At 37.1% G+C, this 9,736-nt stretch overlaps 1 long non-coding RNA gene and 1 pseudogene across 1 annotated transcript in view; one reads left to right on the top strand and one right to left on the bottom strand.

The window, feature by feature from the left end:
* Nucleotides 1–2,652, bottom strand: part of LOC107705011 (uncharacterized) — a 12,356-nt gene extending 9,704 nt beyond the window's left edge. Inside the window, exons 1-2 of the long non-coding RNA XR_001636030.1 lie at nucleotides 2,625–2,652; nucleotides 1,212–1,405 (exon numbers count right to left, since the gene is read on the bottom strand). This is a non-coding gene — a long non-coding RNA (uncharacterized LOC107705011). The remainder of the gene's footprint in view (nucleotides 1–1,211; nucleotides 1,406–2,624) is intronic.
* A 1,040-nt stretch (nucleotides 2,653–3,692) lies between these two features.
* Nucleotides 3,693–9,727, top strand: LOC107705010 (canalicular multispecific organic anion transporter 1-like; annotated as a pseudogene).
* Nucleotides 9,728–9,736: the final 9 nt, after the last annotated feature.

Below are 9,736 nucleotides of genomic sequence, written 5' to 3'. Positions count from 1 at the left end.
AACATGGTGTGTATTATGGCATCCAAAGAGTTTAATTTTGGTCTCATCGGACCAGACTATATTCTCCCAGTATTTCACAGGCTTGTCTAAATGTTGTGCAGCAAACTTTAAACGAGCTTCAACATGCTGTTTCTTCAGCAATAGAGCCTTGCGTGGTGAGCGTGCATACAGGCCAGTGTGAGTGCATCACTTACTTATTGTACTTATTATTTTCTTTGAAACAATTGTACCTGCTAATTCCAGGTCTTTCTGAAGTTCTCCACAAGTGATCCTTGGATCCTTGGACAACTCTTCTGTTAATTCTTTTCACTCCTCTGTCAGAAATCTTGTGAGGAGCACCTGGTCGTGGCCGGTTTATGGTGAAATTATGTTCTTTCCACTTCCGGATTATGGCCCCAACAGTGCTCACTGGAACATTCAGAAGTATAGAAATCTTTCTTTAACCAATGTCATCAGTATGTTTTGCAACAATAAGGTTTGCGAAGGTCTTGAGAAAGCTCTTTGCTGTTACCCATCATGAAATGTTTCTTGTGTGACACGTTGGTCATGAGACACTTTTTATAGGCCATCAGTTGGGACTGAACCAACTAATATTAATTTCCACTGACAAGGGGCAGGATTGCTTTCTAATTACTGATAGATTTCACCTGGTGTCTTGGCTTTCCATGCCTTTTTGCACCACGCTTTCTTCATGTGTTCAATACTTTTTCCCTGTGTCAATCTACTTCATTACACAGAACTTAATTTCTGAATTTATTTGTTTTGCTTTCTTTGTATGTATGAATTACTTGGATTGTTACCGACATCTGGTGAAAATGTCATATCAACAGCACCTTTAGAAATATATTTACTGAGAAAAATGGTGATGTGCTCAATACTTATTTTACCCGCTGTATATACTGTGGCATGATCGTGAACTTAAAGAGGACAGGATGCTCTTCACCCTGGAACTCTTTGGAAAGGACAACCCCAAGATCATAATCTGATCTGTCCATCTATAATATGAAGGACAACGTGAAGTTGGGTGCGGGGAGTACACACTCAGCGATCAATGCTTTCTTGAGGGATTTAAATGCCTTCTCTGCTGCCAGTGACCACTGCACTTTCTCGATCTGTGTTTTCCGGGTCAGGGCTGTGAATGGACAGGCTAGAGAGGAGAGGTTAGGGATAAAGCATCGATAATATCTTGCCAACCCCAGAAAGGCACGTACCTGGCTCATAGTCACGGGGCGAGGGTAGTTACTGCCACAATCTTTCAGTCTTACTGAGGTTTGAAGAGGCCACGACCAATCCAATATCCAAGGTACCGTGCTTCACCAGATGGGACTTCCTGGAGTTGTCTGTGAGTCCAGCCCTCCTGAGTTCCGACAGGACCTTCCGGAGTCGGATGAGTAATTCTCTATTACTATGATAATTAGAACATAGATAACATTATTAGCACTGCATAATAACATAGTGGGTGAATTAGATCATAATTCTAATTCTTTAGTGTTTGCTCAGCAGAAATATAGCGCTTATATTACCAATATAGCCAATTTGACGGATTGTTTAAAAGTAGGTGGAAAAAACTTTAGCTCGCTAATTCTGTGACATAATTTTCATTAGGGAAACCATTATAAGCAAAAATGCTGTGTAATTGTCATTTTGTCTGTCATGCTGATGTGTCCTTGAATCCTCAATGAGTCACAGTACACTGTATCTTGTCATGTCTGATGTAATGATTAACTGTAAACATTATCAGTGGCCAGAAGATCATAATGTGAAAAAATAGACCTTATGAAAATACCTCTCTCATCTTGAAGAATTTGGAAGTTGTTTTTTTGGACATAAACATTGCATGTATATTTTTGTTATATTCTTACCCTTGTTTGGTATTAATCTCTTCTCATATGAGCATAGAATGTTTCATAGTGATGTTCTCTTTCTATAATATAATTGACAATAATCTAATCTATAAAATAAGAATTTACAGACAATTATTTCTCTCTCTCGGGGTTACAGGATTAGTTTTGAGTTGACCAAACCAGTCCAATCCGGCTTTGTTGGTACCATGAAGCTCATCATCAACTTTCTCTGTCAACTCAGGCTTTGATCCTGAGTTAATGGAGCACGTGCACATGAAAGAGTGACATCAGTAATGAACAGCCAATCAGATGCCTTGAAACTGTGATTCACTTCTTGAGAGAGAGTCAGTGCGATTCACTACCAAAGATTAAAATATTGAACAATATGAAGAATTTAAACATTTACAAGATGAAACGATCTATCCATGAAAGAGGAAAACTTAAAGAAAACATCTTGACTTATAAATGCAAGTAAAAGTTGTAAAGTTAGTTCATAGAGTTGATCATATTTATAGGTATAAAAACAATTAAAAATCTAAGCTCATATGTGTAACAGAGATGCTGGAGTTTGGTTAGAATCCATGAGCGGAAGTTTATTAAAGGTCAAGGCTTTAAACAGATGTCGATAATCAGGCAGAGGGTCAAAGTCAGAGAAGCAAGCAGATCGTTCGTCATACACAAGGGCAGAAGCAGAGACAATAGTGGAGAGGCAGGCAATGAGTCCAAACACAAACATCAGTCCTATCAGGCGTCAGAACAAAAGGGGCAGAGTACAAATACCGTGAGTCAAGAAGTCAGGCAGAATCATACACAGGAAATCAATCAGGAACAGAGGAAGAATAACGCTTGGTAAGGCAGATAAACTGGCAATACTTTGCGATCAGCACATGGACTGGTCTCAGTTTATATGAGAGTCAAACAGGAAGTGAAAGCAGAGGAAGCAGAGGGAGTGGAGCACGGTCAGTACTCGGGCGAGGGCTCCCTCTGCTGGCTTGGCGTTACAATATGTAGTCATGTTTAAAGCTATTGATTCTAAAACGTATTTATATTGCATGTTATCTATATGTTTATATTAATTTAAAATAAAAGTTTAATAATTATTATTAAACTAAGCCAGCTTGTTTAATGGATTAAGGGTACAATAATTATATAAATCATATAAAATAATTATAAAAAATAATCATCTCTAAATTCAGACAATTTTATCTTTAAAAATGTTTTACTATGTAGCGTCCTTTAATTTGGAGTAAGATAAACTGGGGGAGTGGCTTAATTGCATCAGACATGTGTCACTTTGCTTTAAGCAGATTGGTCAAATTTCACTTTGAGATCTCTAAACCAGAACATAACCTGCCCCAGAGCAGGTTAGCTGTGGAGTGTAAGTTACTAAGGCAATGAATGCCGCTAAAAGCCAAGCCACTTTCACGGTACCTAAAACCCAGGATTGGTGCAAACTAAACTGAAACTTACCTGGCTAGCCAGCTAATCTGGCTTCATGGTACAGGCCCCAGGGCTCATGTTGTTAACTTGTTGCGACGTTTGTGGAATCCTGAACAGCTATATATGGATATACTGCAGATATGAAATACTTTGAAGAAGCACAAAAGATGGATAGTCTATTCTTAAACAATGACAAGCATAATACACATTTTACCCAAACATAACACTAACCACAGGCAGCTGTCCTGTGTTTATCTTTCTTTAAAGATGTTATGTGAAAGACAGGAAATGGCAGGAAACCCTACGCCCCTAACCCCACAGAAGCAGAAAGAGGGAAATGTGTCTCTCCCGCTGTGTGTCCCTCCTACCCCTCCTCACATGTACATGACCATGGGGAATCTAGACTTTAGACTGGTGAGTAATGAAAACAACCGTTCTTTTTGAAAAAGTGGGGAAAGGTTAAACTAATTTTTATACATTTATTCAGACAGGACGCTCTGAGACAACATTGTCACTTAGAGGAGCTCGAGGGAGCCGATGTGGATGACGTCTCCTAGAGGATTATTTAAAAGAAGACCAAAGTTAAGGGTATTAGAAAAATATAGATCAAGGTTTATGTGACATCCATCAGAATTATAACTTTACAGCTTAGAGAATCAATATAAGTTTATATCTGAGAGAGTCAGCTGGTGTTCGTGTGCTGTGAAAGAAAAGCATCATCTGTTTTTGCTGCTGGTCAGTTGTGATGGAAGAAACATGTCTGCTGCACTAGAGGAATACTGTGGCTCCATTTTCTGGGTAAGTTCCGTCATTAATAAAACATAAAACATTCTTCTGTTTTATGGAGTTTCTAATTTTCATGTTTCTACGTTCTGAATGATAATACAGTGCGATTTCACTATTTACCATAGTACTAAAGGGATATTGTAGGATTCATATTCACAAAAAGTGACACCAAATGATATTTTAACCTGCTCAGAGATAAATGATGTTGCTGGGACAAGTGAAGATGTGGCCATGCTTTATGTTCTAAAGGGTTTAGAGTTTAAATCTTTCAGTTTATAATCATTTTGTAAAAGAAATTGCTAATGCCCATTACAATTGGTTCTGAGCAGTATCAAAATATGGATTTGTTGTAAAATATTTTAAGAAATTGTAAATACATTAAGGCTTATGTGAATAATTGTAGATTAATGGTGTTTTAATGAATGTGGTTTTATTAAACAACATATTTATATTTAAGATGTGCATTTATATTTAAGAAGTTAATTTTATTACTGGAAGTGGATTGAGCTTAAAAATATAGCTGTAACAAGAAAAACAGAAAGAAAAAAAAAACTGTGACGTAAACAAAGAATTCAATAATGCATCTGGTAATAGAAATTATGTGTGAATCTGACAAATGCCTAGAATTACGTTTTTAAACGAAAGAAAGAAAGAGAAAGAAAGAAAGAAAGAAAAAGAAAGAAAGAAAGAAAGAAAGTCAAAATGAAACTCCATTAGATTCAGGGCACAAAACAATTAAAAAATTTTAGCAAACATCATGGCAAATTTCAACTTAGTCAAACAGCTATGGAGTAGACATGCAATGCTCAAAGATGTTTAGCAAGCTTCTTTAATATTATACTTTACGATGAAAAGATAAAGGTCAAATGTGAGTGACACCTAAAATGGGATGATATCACAAATGACAAAAACACCAAGATGTAAACAACATTAAAACAAGATGTCCATTGGACTGAAAGGTCTGAACGGGCTAACGATCCTGCACCTACAGTTTGTAAAATAAATGACCTTAGTAGGTAACTTATGTAGAAGAAGAAAAAAAATCTAAGTTCACGGCATTGTATTTTGATAGTAATGAAATGACTTAAGTCATACACTGTTTTGCATGTGTAACTAGTATAATCTATGTAATCATTAACAGTCACAGTGAGACTGCAGATGAACTCCTGCCAATCTGTCCTTCCACTGACGTCATGCCATTCACCCAGTCTTCCTCACTCGTGTGTGTGTGTGTGTGTGTGTGTGTGTGTCAGAATGCCTCGTACCTGCAGCGTCCGGACCCGGATCTAACGATCTGCGTGGAGCGAACGGTGCTGGTGTGGCTGCCGTTAGCTTTCCTGTGGCTTTGTGCTCCATGGCACTTCACAACTCTCTGTAAGAAACCAGCCAAAGCTCCGCTCTCAACACTCTACATCTGCAAACAGGTGACGGTAATAATTCAACGACAGTCATTTTAAAATATTTCACCGGAGATAATGAACAACAAGTACTGAAGCCGTGTATACAACATATAACACAGTAAGTCATATTTAATAAAATGTTCAGATCAGAAACATTTAGCCTGCTTCAGTCAAATCTCAACGCTCGTAGTATCAGCTCACTCATCATTTCTGTGGACATCAGGAGACTGTTCTCAGTTCTGTGTGTTGCAGTAAGCTGTTTCACTCAGATATATGCCACAAAATTTGATCACAACCTCTGTTTCATGCTGACTTTAAAGGAGAGTTCACCCAAAAATTACAAATCAGTCCTCATTTATTCTTACCCTTGTCAAGCCACATTCTCCTCATGATGGTTAGAGTCCATTGTCACTGTATGGACAAAAACAGCTGAAACATTCTTCAAAATGTTAAAGCAATAAGCCCCGTGAAGCCGTGGTTTACAGTGAATTTATAACAGCTAAGGGGTGTTGTTACGACACGAAGCGGAGTGCCTAAAACCCCCTTATCTTTTATAAATTCACTGTAAACCACGGCTTCATGGGGCTTATTGCTTTTATAAAATGGTTATTCCATATACGTAGTAAGGTTTCACAAAATAAAACAGAGCAAATAAAGTGTAATGATATTAATAAAAACAGTATTCTTCCACCAAACAATGTAGTTCCTCAGAAACAGTTGTGGTTCCAACAAAGTAGTTGCCGAGCAACACACAAACGTAAACAAAGGTGTGTGTTTGTAGAGTAATTTACAACAGCTTTCAACGTGGCTCAGCCAATCAGAATCAAGGACCGGAACTATCCGATGTATAATATCTTTTTTATTCCATAGAAAATAGAAATACATAAAGATTTAGAATGACGAAGAGGAGTCAGTCATGAGATTTTAGAAATTGGGTCAAATATTCCTTTAGGTTTGGTTATTGGTTTGGAGATCTGATTTTTACAAAATGGGTTGTTCACCTTCATGTAGCAGTGCAAGTCATATTTTTGACTAGGCTATGTAAATAATAATTTGTGATTATACAGTTGCTTCTCTCTTTTAAAGTAGCTAATGATTTTCAGATTTTAAAGATTTTTGTAATTTAATCGAAACCCAAAAAATAAAGTTGGTAACAATTTACTTAAAGCCTGTATGTATCATGCATTATAACTATTCATAGTGTGTGTTGTAATACATTATATCTTGTCATAATAATTATAACTGAATTTAAAATGCATAGTGTAACAATGAATTGGTAAGTGTTACAATGTGGTTACAATTATTCATGAGATTGTACAATGCATTACAAGGCATAATTAACACATTTTAACTACTTTTATAATGCGTTATATATAAAGGCTTTAGTAGTGTGACCCAATGTTTTGCAACTTTTTGTATGATTAATTGGCGCTCTCACATCCTATCATTGCTGTTGTCGTGCAAAAGGTTGTGGCTGGCCTGCTGCTCCTGACAGCAATAGCGGAGCTGGTGCTCACTCTCGCTGAGGATTATGGGCCGTCGAGTGATTCCACAGCTCAGAAACATCCAGCGGGGCTCTACACCAATCCGGTTCTGTTCGCCGTCTCATGGGTAACCTTTAGAAGCATTTATTTAATAAACCGTGTAACTTACATGGAGTTAAGATCACTCAGTAAATAACTGAAGATGTTGATGTGTTGAGCGGTTGATGTTTGTGTAGGTAGTTGTGATGCTGTGCCAGGAGTGTGTGCGGCGCAGACCGAGATCTGTGGACTCCGGGAGTCTCTTCATGTTCTGGCTGCTTCAGGTGTTGTGTGCCGTCTTCCAGTTCCAGACTTTACTGAGAGATGCACTGAACAAGGTACTGACAGCAGCACTCACAGCTCCACATCTGCCTGTGCTGCGGATTATTGCTTGCATATGCTGTATTGGACAAAATGATCAATATGATTAAACTTTGTTGGTGAACTTGCGGCACACGATCTACTCCACGCCTTCTTCATCTGATTGATAGTTTAGAGCTTTTTATCAAGTCTTGTAGTGTTATTGTACAAATGTCCTCCTTCAGCTCGTGCTTCTCGTGTCTTTTTGCTGTCGAAAGTAAGCGTCAGAATAACTGCAGTCATATTTCCAGATGAACACTTACTGGACTGAAGCAGCTCAGCTTTACTCGATTCTCCATCAATCATTTTTTAGAGTCTCAGATCTGATCATCAGGATCTTTTGAGGAGCGTTTGTTTCCAGAAGCTTTACTTTCACTGTTCCTCAGCGGAGGAATGATCTTCACAAGCTTCCAGAACATCTCACATCTTCTGAGGAGCCTTTATTTCTTCATCTCTCAATCAGCATTGGATTGCATTGCATTCTATTTTTGGATCATTTCAATCTCATCTTACTAAGACATGTTATTGGAGATATAGAGTGACTACTGATATTTAGATCATTTTATGTCAGAATCTGCTGTGCTGTTATAAAGATCTCATTGATTTACAGTACAAGCATCAGAATTTCAGCAGATAAATATCAGCACTTGCATGAAATTAATATATTTGCTCAGTTTGAGTCATTGAATAAACTTGAACTGTATTTTTATCCATATTCTCACTAGATCAGATTTTATGAGCCATAAAAGCCTGATGCATCATATATACGATGCTCAACAGAAAACACTTATGAAAGCTTTTTAGAAAAAAGAAAAGAAAATAAATCACCACAAGACAGCTGACAACTATTAGGCCTATACTGTATGTACCCACCTTTATCTGCATTCATAACGTAAATTAACAATTTGGTTAACTGTTTATATCTTTGTTAAATGTAAATTACAATAAACTTTTCAGTGTGGACTATAAGCTTTAAAGTATTATAAGCATTAACATTATTAATTTCTTTAAATCCAATTTAAAACAATGTGTGTTTTGAAAAGAGATACAGTACATAATTCAAACTGACTTAACTTGATTTCAAATTTTAAACTGACATTTGTTAATGTAGTATGAACGAACAATGGACAATTGTATATCTATAAATAAATATTGACAAACCATTGTTAATTTTTGATGCATGACAGATGTGTGCCTATAATGCATGAATTAATGTCACTGAATTGAATGTTATTGTACAGGTTGCTGAAATAATCATGCATTTGACATGATTTTCCTTAGGAAGAAATCGATGATCTTCCGCGGTTCTGTCTGTTCTACATCAGCTAGCCATCGCTGATGTTTCACCTGAAGTTAAAATAATTTCACAGACGGTACGGAAAGCGTGTGAGAAATCTTACATGTAATGTCACTTAAGCATTCAGTGAATGTATATTTGTCAAATTTACTGTATCTAATTCATTGCAGAATCCTGAAGCCAAAGCAACGTTTCTCAGCAGAATCACCTTTAGCTGGTTCAACAGGTGGATCTGAGTTTACTTTTGTTCCTCATTTTGCATTTCTGTCGTCGGTCTTCTTTTTTTCTTTTTACTGATTAGACCATCTGCTGATGACCTTCTGCATGTCACTGTTGTGTCTGTCCAGTACAAGTCCTATACTGTATGTGCAATGTATTGATCTTTCATATGCATAATACTCCTGTGAATCTTGTTCCTCAGCATGCTAATCAAAGGCTTTAAGAGGCCTCTGGTTCAGGAGGACATGTGGGATCTGAATGAGAAGGACTCCACTCAGACGATCTGCCGGGAGTTTGAGGACGTTATGGCGAAAGAGCTGAAAAAAGCCCACAGCAGCCTGCAGAAGAAACAAAATAAACGAAAGACTAAAAATGATCATCAGAGCGGTTTGGCCAAGGGAGTCAGTCAGGATGTTTTAGTTATGGTAAAACAATCATCTTCCATAGTTTCTATAGTAGATAGGTACAGTATAGTGTATAAACACCTCTCAGCATTACTAATAATGACTGTCTGAGAGTATGGTGAATTTGCAACATACTGAAAAAAACAAAACATTCTCTGGATTAACTTTAAAAAATAAAAATGTTCTAAACATGTCTAGTTTCTTACAGTGAAATGTATTAGCTTTTTTCAAATTATGGTTATGATTTGGTTCAAATCTTACATTTTGATTTCATACAATTCAAAATTATTTCTTTTCACAAAGACAAAAACATGCTTACTGTCACGATTCGCCTACTGTGACGGAGACGAGGAGACGAAGGAGTGTGGAGATGAAGGGCATTACCATCAAACAGTGTTTATTAATCCAAACATCGAATTTACAAGCAGGAACTCACACGTAGGTTGAGGGGTTGACGTACACA

Source organism: Sinocyclocheilus anshuiensis, unplaced genomic scaffold (genome assembly GCF_001515605.1).
Source record: "Sinocyclocheilus anshuiensis isolate Anshui unplaced genomic scaffold, SAMN03320099.WGS_v1.1 scaffold31, whole genome shotgun sequence".
Taxonomy (NCBI): Eukaryota; Metazoa; Chordata; class Actinopteri; order Cypriniformes; family Cyprinidae; genus Sinocyclocheilus; species Sinocyclocheilus anshuiensis.
The sequence above is the reverse complement of the archived record's forward strand: the minus strand, read 5'-3'. Positions and strand labels throughout refer to the sequence as shown.